Below are 14109 nucleotides of genomic sequence, written 5' to 3' on the forward strand. Positions count from 1 at the left end.
ATTCAATCACATTCAACAGCTGCATGTAAAAGCCTGGGAGGTATAAAGAGAAGTCATGGTGGGAAGTTCCCGATGCGGCATGAGCCAATAGTTGGAGCAGGACAGGAGCCGGCTGAAAACTCTGCTGCCCGTTGCGCGTTTGTGAACTCTAGAAACTATAAGTACAAGCTTCTAAGAGCTCTGTTTGGGTAATATAGTAATAACATATATATTCTGGTGGGGCGCACCCACTCAGGAGAGTTTATGTGAGGAGAATGATTTGACATTCAATTCTAGAAGCCAATGAATTGAAGAAGGGGTTGACTTTTCCTCGAGCTACATGATGACAAACCTGCCATCAGCATTTGGGGTTTTTTGTCTGCTTGCTTTTAAATGAATAGAAAAATGATACATGCAGGGTCAAAACTATGCATAAAGTACACAATCGGCACTTTTCTAATTATTCTAAATATTCTTAACTATTTAAACATCTTTCAGTATCCTGCTCTGTCTGCACACCACAACCTGAGTTTGCCAGGTATCTGTTCTTTAATTTTAATAACGGTACAGTACTCTGTTTTGGTAACTATTGTCCATGATGTAAATATGTAAAGACTGTGTGTGCTTCTGTTCTGTGTCCTGTTCTGTTTGTTTACGTGTGTTTTTTGCTGCTGTTACAACCAAATTTCCCCCGGTGGGACAGTTAGAGGATTCTTCTATTCTAAAGCACAACTTAGATCTGGTCAAATGTCCCTTTGGTAAGTTTCCCTCTAAATACATTTTCAGTAGCCGAGTTTTTGGATATGTTAGTTCAGTTTAAATGATTGTAATCCCTGCACAGATTTGATTTTTTTAAGTACTGTTGGGTTTAGTTTTTTTAACCTTTATTACAACAGAATAGTTGAGAGTGGACAGGAAAGGAAAACTCGGGTCTCTGCTGTACCTTTGTGGCATATAGCTCGCTTGCTCAACCTTGTGAGCTACACAACCAGTTTCATTTTGGAAAGGTTATTCCACAACTTTAGCGTGCCTTGCTCCACAGCAGGTGTTTCTGCCTTGCTGATGCATGTATCATGCCTAGCAGCCGGTACAGTTTTCTCCTGGTTGAACGACTCACCTCGACTCCTTCAAACATTCTCACCATAAAGCTTCCCTTCAAAAATGACGTTTCTTTGTTCACATGATCACCTATAAACTTTATAAAGTGTCAGTTTTAGATGGTAGCCTCTCATTTAATGGTGATGTAAAACTTGGACAGTGGAAAGTGACACATGTTTCCAGTTCATGCCTGGCATGTGCAGACTGGTTTCTGGGCTGGATCTGAACCAGCATCTTCTCCACTGAGGCTGACAGTTTGGGCCTTTGTCCAGTGGCTCCTCCAACTCTTTAATAGCAGCTTCACACTGAGACCGTGCTGACCTGAGTAAACCTACAATTCTGTTTTTCACATTTGTTCATGCAGAGAAAAGTAAGAGAACTTCACCAGGAGGCAGACATCAGTGCCACTAAATTCTTATTGCATGTTGATTTTTGTATATCTTTGGCCTTGTGTTCCTTTATGGGAAAAGAAAACCAAATAATTACCATTTTTAAGCGCTGTCTAAAGTGTGTGCTGAGCATTCACTGTAGAAAAAGAACAACTCAAAGACCAATATAGCCAAAACATTTCTATCAATGATGAGCGTAACTTAACAAAACTACTGTTTTGTGTTGCTATGTGTGAATGAAGTCATGTGACACATCAGGAGTGACCCCTGCCTGAACAGCAGAATCCCTCCCAGTGAAGCCTGCAATGGTTTAGTTGTTGTCAGATTAAAGGAAAGGAGCGCCAGCCTGAAACGGGCTGTATATCACTACGTGTAATATATCACTATTTGCCATCTCGAAACAACCTGTTTTCTGGTGAACCCTCATGATACCACTGATGGTTTTATTCGATAACATACACAAGTGAAAAACTTGCATGGGTGTGGATTTGAAAGGATGTGGCCCTTTACCAAGAATGACCTAACAACCATCCTGAACTGCATTATTAAAAGATGTCCCACACATTTAAATTCGAAGCGAGCTCTTGGTAGCAGGCTTTCCTAACATACTGCTTTTTCTCAATTTGACCTACTTAAGGAGCCTTTAAAATATGAAGCGCAGAAACGCGTAGCGGGCCCACAGAGAATGAAGAAGAGCTGACAGAGCATCATGGGTGGAACCGGGAACAACAGCAACACAAAGGAAACATTGCAGTCCAAATGGATTCCTAAAGCCTGTTTCACTGTTAAACAAACAAGAACGAAAGAGCGTGCGTCATTGACAGACGTTGACGTCATTGTGTTTGTTAACAATACGCAGCTCGATGCGGTTGATCAGCTCCGGCTCCTGAAGGCCTCACGGTGCACACAAAGAACTAAAACATCCACCGCCATTCACCCACATCACCCTCTTCCTGCAGTCTCCTCTTTCTCGCTGTGCGCGGAGGAGCTGCGGCGTGGATGCTGCTGCCATAAAGTAACGCCATCCATCCATCCCCGCCACACACACCTACACCCTGCGATCACGGACACATTTCCCTCGGCCGGCCCTTTCCGCAGTTTACCTTGTAGATGAAAAATCACTCGGGCATTAATCCATGATCAGCACGTCGCTGTCGCTGCCTCGATCACGGTTCTTCCACCGGTGCGGCGCAGAATGGGCGAAATAAATAATTATTACGAGCTGGTCCTGCGTCCAATCGCCGAGCTAAAGATGCGCCATAGACAGAAAACCACATTCGGCTCCTCTGCAAAGTCGTTCGCATCCAAGCACAAGAGCTTGTCTATTGTGTTTTCGATCGCCGAGTCCTACAGTGGCCCTTTCTGTCTCGTAATTTCTCCTCCACACACACATGCACACACGCAGAGCGGAGAGGCTCAGTCTCATTTAAAGAGATAGGCGAGGGCAGCTGGAGCAGCGGCGTGCACAGAGCCACCGTGTCTGCTTCTTATGTAACCCGAGGAGCAGCAGCTTCTGCATGCTGCACACCCCGAAAACCAAACACCAACAGCTGCTTTACCTGTGCCCGTGTGTGTATGTGACTGCTACCTGAAGCAACAGCGCACGTCATTCTCCACTCGTGACAGACAGCAAACTTCACTGAACCCCCATTACTGTGGAGGACACACAAAACTGTGTGTAGACCAACTGGGTGACTCCGCATGCTCCGACTATTACAGCATTTGTAAACATGCTCTGTGAAAAACTGGTGTTTGACCTTAAGAAAGAGTTCAGGCTGCCACAGTTATCCAGATGTAAGGTCAGCAGCATATGCAGATTCTCGTTTTGCAGTCTTCTGGTCACCGATTTTGGGAAATGCACTGATCCTTGGAAGTTTTTACTTTATGCACTGAGGGATGTACTAAAACGATTATCTTCAAAGACAGCACGGACAGGGGGTGAAGAAGAAAAACAGAAGAGGGATGCTAAAAAGTGGCAGACATATGCAGTCCTACTTTTAAACTTGATTCTTTTAAAACTCTTTGTTACTATAGCAACACAGTCTTAGTTCAAAGGAAAACTACTTGAAAAGTAAGCCAACAGAGCGGGGACAATACACCTTCATTAGAAGTTATAATAAAATGTAGCAAGAAAGGTGCACAGCTTATCTGACCAATGGGCAAACTCCTGCCCATTGCATCGATCGTTTTGTCATTTCTATGATATTATGATTTATTCCTTAATATTCCAGCACACTTGCTGCACAAATTAGCAGGCGGCAAAACTGACTTCTTTCCAGTTCACAGAGCCCTTACATTCGATATCTTAATTTCAGTGATATTTATCTAGCTGTGCTAGAAAGTATCATCACATCTGACTCTTAATATATGGTGCAAATACATTTGCTGATTATAAAACCTGAGGTTTGTCACAAACAGCGGGTAAAAATTCAAGAGCACTTCAATACTGACTCCAGTTTTGGACCAAGAAGCCAGGTCCTATAGAGTTTATTGGAATAACTACTTCCTACTGGGAATGTATCTCTTTATAAGCCGTGCTTTGATAAGGAAGTGACGCCACGGTAGACTCTCCTCCTATGTTTGATCTGTCCATTTTCTCCCTTTTTCTTTATTGCTGTGCCACTCTCTCAGTCCAAAGAGGCAGGGAGCTGGAGAGCATTCTATTTTTAGTCCTACAAGCCTGTTCAGCCTCCCACCCACTTTGGCACAAAGAGATACACCCACATAGATGCACACAAAGCGTCAGCAGACAGTGCGCATTCAGGCACAAAACACAAAAGGTTCCATTTTACTGTACAAAACGTACCGACACAAATACACACACACACACACACACACACACACACACACACACACACACACACACACACACACACACACACACACACACACACACAAAGTCAATTAAGGCATTTGTACAAGATTAAATGCAAAGTCTTATAAAAACCTAGAATCAGACATACACCATAGCATTAATAATGCAGGGATTGTTAGCGGAAAAAGACAAACACTCATTGTATTCTATAGCGGGGGAAGGGCTCCCAGTGCCAGCAGCTTCTGTAAGGAATCCATCCGTTTTTGTGCATGTGTAGATAGTAGCAGCAGTAGTGCACGAGGTGCTTTATATTGTAAGGTAAAAACCCTAAAATGATACAAAGAAGACAGAGAAAAACCCAACAATCATATGACCCCCTATGAGCAGCACTTTGGCGACAGTGGGAAGGAAAAACTCCCTTTTAACAGGAAGAAACCTCCAGCAGAACCAGGCTCAGGGAGGGGCGGGGCCATCTGCTGTGATTGGTTGGGGTGAGAGAAGGAAGACAGGATAAAGACATGCTGTGGAAGAGAGACAGAGGTTAATAACAGATATGATTCAATGCAGAGAGGTCTGTTAATACATAGTGAGCGAGAAAGGAGACTGGAAAGGAAAAACTCAATGCATCATGGGAATCCCCGGCAGCCTACGTCTATTGCAGCATAACTAAGGGAGGATCCAGGGTCACCTGGTCCAGCCCTAACTATATGCTTTAGCAAAAAGGGAAGTTTGAAGCCTAATCTTGAAAGTAGAGATAGTGTCTGTCTCCTGAATCCAAACTGGAAGCTGGTTCCACAGAAGAGGGGCCTGAAAACTGAAGGCTCTGCCTCCCATTCTACTTTTAAATACTCTAGGAACAACAAGTAGGCCTGCAGAGCGAGAGCGAAGTGCTCTAATAGGGTGATATGGTACTACAAGGTCATTAAGATAAGATGGGGCCTGATTATTTAAGACCTTGTATGTGAGGAGCAGGATTTTGAATTCTGGATTTAACAGGAAGCCAAAACAGGAGAAATCTGCTCTCTCTTTCTAGTCCCTGTCAGGACTCTTGCTGCAGCATTTTGGATTAGCTGAAGGCTTTTCAGGGAGTTTTTAGGACTTCCTGATAATAATGAATTACAGTCGTCCAGCCTGGAAGTAATAAATGCATGAACTAGTTTTTCAGCGTCACTCTGAGACAGGATATTTCTAACTTTAGAGATGTTGCACAAATGGAAGAAAGCAGTCTTACATATTTGTTTAATATGTGCGTTGAAGGACATGTCCTGGTCAAAGATGACTCCAAGGTTCCTCACAGTGTTACTGGAGGCCAAGGTAATGCCATCCAGAGTAAGAATCTGGTTAGATACCATATTTCTAAGCTTTTCAGGGCCGAGTACAAAAACCTCAGTTTGATCTGAATTAAGAAGCAGAAAGTTAGCGGCCATCCAGGTCTTTATGTCTTTAAGACATTCCTGCAGTTTAACTCATTGGTGTGTGTTATCTGGCTTCATGGACAGATAGAGCTGGGTGTCATCAGCATTAGAGATGGACCGATCCGATATTACGGTCAGTATCGGTCTGATACTGACCTAAATTACTGGATTGGATATCGGAGAAAAATAAAAAATGTAATCCGATCCATTAAATATCACGAAAGTACCTCACAAAACTTGCAACACGCCGTAACTCGCCTCAGAACGTTAGCACGTCGGAGCAGTATGCATCACGTGATAGAGCGGCTGTGGCATGCCGGACCTGTTGGTGGTCTGGATAGCATTTGGAGCTTCGCTAGCAACCTGGCATTTCATCTCCGACAAAGTTATCCCGAGAGAAGTAAAGCAAGTGTGTAAGTCCATCTCTGAATGTTTGTAAAGCATTCCCACGTTAAGCTTAACGAGCGACTGCCTCTCGCTCTCCGGCTGCTACTTCAATCATGAAACTGCTTAAATCAGCTGATCGGCTTTTCTGTCGCGAGTCTGTCTCTCGTTTGTTTTTGGTCCACTTTGCGCCAGAAAGAGCAAACCAGCGGCTGAACAACAGCAGCACGTTTAAGCTTGATCAGCTGTTGTTACAATTTATTTAATATTACTTTCTACACTAGCTGACGGCTGGTAACTGTGCAGGGGCGGATCTAGCAAAGTTTAGCCAGGGGGGCCGATAGGGCATTAACAGGGAAAAGGGGGCACAAAGACATACTTTTCTTTCTTATTCTCATTTAAAATGTCGAGCTTTTAATAAATAATTATCTGACACCCAAAGTTTTAATTTGATGTAAAATGAATAGAAGTCAATTACTGTATATAGTGACTATTAAGTCTAATATATATACCCTAGTAAGCTATAGTACATTTTCCTTTGGGAAGGTACCATCTGTGCAGTCTGCAATTTTGTTGAAGAAAGATGTTGAATCTATTTAATATTTCTTGAAAAATAATTGATTTCTGTGCATTTTTTTTCACACTGCATCAAATTAAGGTTGATTACGTCGATTAAGCATCATGAGGTGGAGCGTGAGGGGTGGTTCCCTATTTTTTATTTATTTATTTTTGTTGTTGCTGGGAGTTGGAACCCTATTAGTTAGGTTGCTTAATATTTACGCTAAGTACTCTTTAAAATACCAGAATAGGGAGGATGGTGTAGGTCTAAGTTTATTAGATTGATCAGTATTGCTGAACTATGAAACATTTTTTTTGTATACAGGTATAACAGAATAGCTTTAGTGTAGTTGTTGTTTTAAACTTGAGTATGAACTTGCAGACTTGCAAAATGCAGCAAGATATTTTAAAAAACAGTTTTGTTGATTAAAAAACACTATATCGGATTCATATCGGTATCGGCAGATATCCAAATTTATGATATCGGTATCGGTATCGGACATAAAAAAGTGGTATCGTGCCATCTCTAATCAGCATAGCAGTGTAAATGTATGCTATGTCTTCTAATGATGCTGCCTAAGGGAAGCATGTATAATGTAAACAGAATTGGTCCTAGCACTGAACCCTGTGGAACTCCATAATTAACCTCAGTGTGTGAAGAGGACTCTCCATTTACATGCACAAACTGGAGTCTATTAGATAGATATGATACAAACCACTGCAGCACAGTACCTGTAATACCTACAGCATGTTCTAATCACTCTAATAGGATATTATGGTCGACAGTATCGAACGCTGCACTGAGGTCTAGCAGGACAAGCACAGAGATGAGTCCACTGTCAGAGGCCATAAGAAGAGCATTTGTAACCTTCACTAAAGCTGTTTCTGTGCTGTGATGAGCTCTGAAACCTACTTAGTTTTTTGGTCTGAAATATCAGTCAGTGTCAGATGGATTTGTTGTCATGGTGTTCTGCAGATTTCCAGTAAATTGTTGTTGTCTAAAGAAAAACAGTGGTGTGGTAAAGTATATACACCTTCCAACAACCAATTACATGTATAAAATATCTCAAACTGTATCACAACATATTGTTGTTATAAACTGTCCTATTAATTATATTCCACACTCCTACTACACGAGTGCTGAACAGGATGGGCAAAATTCATGAAATGTTCCAGAGTCTACAGAGCTTTTCGATTCTTATCGTGAGTGGGAAAACACTAGTGTCATTTTTAACTGAAAGGCATCACCTTACACACACACACACACACACACACACACACACACACACACACACACACACACACACACACACACACACACACACACACACACACACACACTGTCTGTCTCTGAAGGTTGTGACTCCATCACTGTCATGTTGTCATGTTTTAATACAACAAAGCACAGAGCACTGATTACACTCAGGAACAGAAAGACCGGGTTAGAGTGGCACCAAACATTTAAAGAGCCTCCATGATGCTGGTGAAATAAAAGCTGCCAGGATATCAGTCCAGTCAAGACTGCTTTTTCTGTTACAGAAGACAAACTAGAAGAGCACCTGAGGGGCTCTGGACTTCGAGCAGTGATTGATTACAAAGCACATTATTAAAACCAATCTTATGTAAAAGTGTTTTAGTTTGCCCACTTACTTGAACCTCTGAATAGGAGTACTTTTGCACCTCAATCATCAACATCTTGATTGTTTCATTTCAAATCCACTGTGTTGGAGCACACAGGCAAATCATGTTCCAAGCTCTCGTGAATTCATGAGTTACCTGAAGAATCAGCACAAAATTTCATCTAAAACACGATTAAATTAAATAACATTGATTTGTGCTGCCTAACTCTGCTCCATGAAAGGATGGGCTACAACTCTATCAGAAACACTTGGAAGGTCACCTTTAGTGTCCATTCACAGGTTTACTCAAGCTGTTCTTCTGCCTTACAAATAGGCAGCAGAAACTGAAAATCAGTATTCAAATGCACATGCCTAATACGAAATGCTTACTCACCCAATAAAAAGGAAAGTTGCTTCTTTTTTCACCAGCAATGTATTAATATAACAAAAAATATGTATTTAAAAAAAAGGGGCGGGGGTGGTGGCAATTAGTTTGGTGTTTTAATCCCTGGGTCATCCTACACTTTATTCAAATTCAGGTTAAAAGCCTGCTGTGGGTCCAGTACAGCCCACAGCCCTGTGCTGTGGGACATTATCAACACAAGTCATAATCTGGGTTTGAACATTCTGCATATTGTATTCATACAAATGAGTGTCCACTGAATCACAGTCAAATATATGTGAACTCATATACAAGCATGTACTGCAGTGGAGATGACTCAGCCACAAGCATTGCCATGGAAACACTGCCTCTTTGCATTCAGTCTCTTAGTAACTGTGCAGTTGCCGAGGAACAGACCACTGTGTAGTTGTGTGTTTGTGTGTGTGAGTGTGTGCACTGAGAAATGATGTAAGTCTCTGGCTCAGTATTTGAGTGGATTCTAAAATGAGTGAAAGTGCAAAAAGAGTATATAATATATATACTTTATTTCTTTATATATATTTATTTTATGTTTAAAGGCTTTCTCTGAGATTCCTCAGGAAAATAACCATCTAGCTACCGGCCACCTTTATCTAATTCACCTGGTCCAGTATGAACTGGGCCAGTGCTGTGGGTGTTTTGGACCTTGTGAAGCCTTGCCAACAGTATCCTCCCCATCTGCCATGTCCTCTCCATGATGCTATACATGTGGTCACAGTGACCTCTTCCAAATAATGTCTTTTGTCATGTTTCATCTCCAGACGGTTGTGACCAAACTCTTCAGTATCACAGTGAAACGTGTCATAGACATGTCGCTCCCATGTCCATTTCACGCTTTGCCTCTCCAAAGCATCAAATGGACACATGTGCACAAGTTCAATTACTGCATGCAGAAGTTGCAATACCAGCAGGGGGAGATATATATTTAATAAATGTAAAACTATTTAATCACCAGAAATGATTACACTAGGCAGCTAACAAGTATTTATGCGTACATGTGTTACAAATGTCTGTGTAAACGCCTTCCTGTGATTATTGCAATGTTGGCTTGAAATAAAATATCTCCCTCTGCTGATACTGCAGCTTACTGCAACTTCTGCATGGGTGTCTATTTGATGCTTTGGAGAGGCAAAGCCTGAAATGGACACAGTGGCCCGGCGGGTCTATTACATGTTTTCCCATGATATCAGGTTGTCTTGTTTCTCTTTGTGGTGGAGTCTGCTTTGCCATTCTCAAAGTTGAACCATGACAAGGCAGGGCCAGAAAGATTTCAGGTCTGTATCAGACAGCTGCCAAGTGTCAGTGCTCATATTTTCACTGTCCACAACATCCATGTCCTCTTGTTTCACAGCTATCCACAATTATGTGTTTTCTAAGAATGGCAGCAGCAGAGCAAAGCACACACGCTAACAGAACTGATCGGCTGGTTACTTCAAAAAATGACAGCAACAAGGTAAATAATAGAAGTAACCAATAGTTAAATTAGATTCAGTAGATCCAAGGAGATTTAAGTTTAATTAAAACGGGCTGAATACAATAAAATAAAGAAACCAAAGGTCTTGTCTCGCCAACGTGCTGATAAGTCTGGCATGAACAGCACACCCAAGCTGATCCCACAAGTGTTGATGGAGTTGAGGTCAGGACTGCAGGCAGCCCATCCACCCTCTCCACTCGCTCATTCTGGAGGTAGTCCCTGATAAACCCTGCTTTGTGGAGCCGAGCATTGTTTGCAGTCCATCTCATCTCTAACCATCTCGACAGATTTAAGTCAGGTGACTGTGGAGGCCAGGCCATCGGGCGCAACACTCCATCACTCTCCTTGTTGGTCAGAGAGCCCTCACACAGCCTGGACGTGTTTGGGGTCATTGTCCTGTTGGAAAAATAGCAAATCGGACACGATGGCATATCACTGCACGATGCTGTAGTAGCCATGCTGGTTCAGTGTACCTTCAGTTTTGTATAAATCCCCATCACACCTCCTCCTCCATGCTTCACAGTGGGAACCATGCATGTAGAGACCATCGTTCACCTTTTCTGCGTCACATAAAGACACATCAGGTGGAACCAAAGAGCTCTAATTTGCACTCATCAGACCAAAGCACAGATGGTCTAATGTCCACTCCTTGTGTTTCTTGCCCAAACAAATCTCCTCTTGTTGTTGGTTTTCCTTAGTCGTGGTTTCTTAGCAGCTATTTGACCATAAAGGTCTGATTCACACAGTCTCATCTGAACATGTAGAGATGTGTCTGCTACTGGAGCTCTGTGTGGCATTCATCTGGGCTCTGATCTGAGGCGCTGTTAACTTGTGATTTCTGAGGCTGGTGACTCGGATGAATGTATCCTCAGCAGCAGAGGGACTCTTGGTCTTGCTTTCCTGGGGCGTCCTCATGTGAGACAGTTTCATCGTAGTCTTGATGGTTTTTGTGACTGCACTTGGGGACACATTCGAAGTTTTAGCAATTTTCTGACTGACTGACCTTCAGTTCACATGGTAAAATGGTAAATGGCCTGCATTTGTATAGCGCTTTTCTAGTCCATAGGACCCCAAAGCACTTTACACTACATTCAGTCATTCACCCATTCACACACACATTCACACACTGGCGATAGCAAGCTACATTGTAGCCACAGCTGCCCTGGGGCGCACTGACAGAGGCGAGGCTGCCGGACACAGGCGCCACCGGGCCCTCTGACCTTCAGTTCACATGGCAGAGGTCTCACAATGGTTTTACCCAAGACCTCTGCTGATAATGACCCAAGCCTTAATTCCACACCTTGGTTCATGTGGTGAAACACACATGTTTTGTTTTGTCTTTTGAAAGTAGGTGGGTTTAACCGTTCTTAAAATAAGCAGGGACTTGACCAGCTACCAGTGAAGTGCTGATTATGGAGGGCACACAGGGACTGATAGACTGCAAGATATTTTTGAACAATGGTAAAATGTCAAGAGAGCAGAAGGATGCTTTCACTTAGTCAATTAATTTGACCATCTCTTTCTAAAATACCAGACTGAGTTAGAGTAAGAATACACTGCAAGCCGCCAGAGAAGAGAAACATTTCTCATATTACAGAATTTTTCTAAAAGCACAAAGAAAGTAAGAATGTCCCCACAGCCTTCATTTGAAAAACTGGGACAACAGGTGGAACAGGATGATGAGACATGGGCAGTAACGCTTTACTGTAATCCGATTACTTTTTTCAAGTAACGACTAAAGTAAGGGATTACTATAGCAAGGAAGAAAATAGACTACTATTACTTTCCTGTAAGCACGCTACATTACTGCATTACTAAACCGTGATTTAGTTTGTGACAGTGTGTCATTACAGTGACGCACGAGCATGTTGTGGTTACAGACGTGTGCAGGTCAACAATGGATAATATGGAGTGATGGAGAGAGTACGACCACGCAGCGCTTAAAGCTTGGACGTACTCACATTACTTTGAGTTTGATTCTGTAAAAAGTGACAACACATTAGCGTCTGCTGTTACTCTGCGTGGGAAGAAAACTCCTTTCTGAGCGAGCAGCGAGCACGCTGCCACGGGAACGTGACATTCACAGAGAAACCCCCGGATCCCCCCACTGACATGAGTGCTGTGGGCAAACCTCCACCCGCCCCACTCCTGCTAAACAGGTGACAATAGATTTAGGAGCTGCTGAGTCTCTGATTTTATTCATTTATTTGCTGAGTTTTACTTGCATCTATTTGAAAGAGTGTAAACACAAAACATTATTTTATTTCATATGCTGGAATATGCAGAACATAGGTTTAAATGGTAAATTTCTTCATGTGAAAGACTGTAACATATAATTAAATTTTTGCTTGATGAAATGTGCATAAAGTTAAAAGATTAAAACTAATAAAACAATTTTTAAAAAGAGACTTTTCCATTTGATTCGATTTGATATGATGATTATGCAGCAGAATTGGGCTGAAAGGTCTGTTGCTTTATTACGTATTCAGCTTGTGTATCATGTTTTTGTAATAAGTAATAATAAGTAATAAGTATCTAACTACTTTTGAAATAAGTAATCAGTAGAGCAATGGGATTACTTTATTGGAGAAGTAATCAGTAATTAGTAACTAATTACTATTTGATGAGCTTATCTCCATAAGTACTCAACTACTCAACAAATACCCAGTGAATACTGTGATTTATCCCAACAGAAGAGTTTGAAACAGGTGGCTGACGACAGCGTCGGAGGCCCTCGGGAGGCTTGGACGGAGGCTGACTTTGCTGGCAGAGACCCTTTGGAGTCAAGTCCAGATATTCACAGTGGTGAAAAAGGTGATGTAATAAGTTGCCGGACCACCAAGCTGCCGGACAGGGTGCCAGAAGTGGCAGAGACACTCTGCTGAAGGTAGAGGTGACGGACCACCTCTGGAGGCTTGGTGGGGGGCCGCCTTTGGCAAAGGTGATATCAAACCACCAAAGGTGTGCTGATAGGTGGCTGGCAATGGCAAAGGAGAATAACCACAGGCTCAGCAGAGCACCCAGCTAACACTGGAGGCTGGGGCTGTATTGGCTTAAAATTCTCCAGGGGTCCAGAGTAAACCGAGGCCTCTGGCTTGGTCCCTGGGCAGACGCTGGGCAAAGAAACAGACTCTGAGAGAACCAGTTTTGTAGCACAAACAAGAGTCTCTGTAGACCTCAGGAATACGAACTGTCTTAGAGAATGTGACCTCAGGAGTACAATAAACAGTCTTTGCAGGGGCCCCGTGCTAGGCAACAGTACAGCTTACAGCTCAGATGCACTGTCAACATTTGCAGAGGAGCCCAAAACAGGAGAGGAGCAACCAGGGCAATCAGGAATCTCACTAATAGTTTCTACACTGAGGAACAAAAGACAAATATTTTTTGTGAGCCCGCTTAACAATTGAAACACATAAAACACTGAATAACACTGTCCCTGAATAAGCTGCCTGGGCTCCTCCACAGAAAACGAAATCCCCTTTAGGGGTGGGTTTTTATAATCGATTCATCGATTAAAATCGATTCTGGCTTGGATAACGTAAAATCGATTCATTAAAATCCTGAATCGATTTTTTAATATAAATTTATTTTGCCCGAAATGCCAGAATCTCAGGTGACATCTCACAAAATTCCAACAACCACCAAACAGTTAAAACAGTAAATGAGAGCAGGTACACAGATTCTGCACAAAGACTTAAACACACAGCGCGACCCGCGGATCAGAATCAGTTAGATGTCGCCTTTCTCACGGTCGGGGCTGAAAGCCGACAGCTCGCTGATTCTGATCTGTCGGCAGGTCTGCGCTTTGTGTTCACGCCCTTTATGAGCCGATTCTAAAGCTGTTAGTTTGATCTCTCTCCAAACAATATTGACCGAACCAGCAGCAAAAGAAGATCCAAACTACGCTTCACATAAACATCGTCATGAATTCACTCTGACTTTTACTGTTTTTGCTTC

Source organism: Diplotaxodon limnothrissa, linkage group LG4 (genome assembly GCF_057381915.1).
Source record: "Diplotaxodon limnothrissa isolate DT_005_m linkage group LG4, D_limnothrissa_male_GT1.1, whole genome shotgun sequence".
Classification (NCBI taxonomy): domain Eukaryota; kingdom Metazoa; phylum Chordata; class Actinopteri; order Cichliformes; family Cichlidae; genus Diplotaxodon; species Diplotaxodon limnothrissa.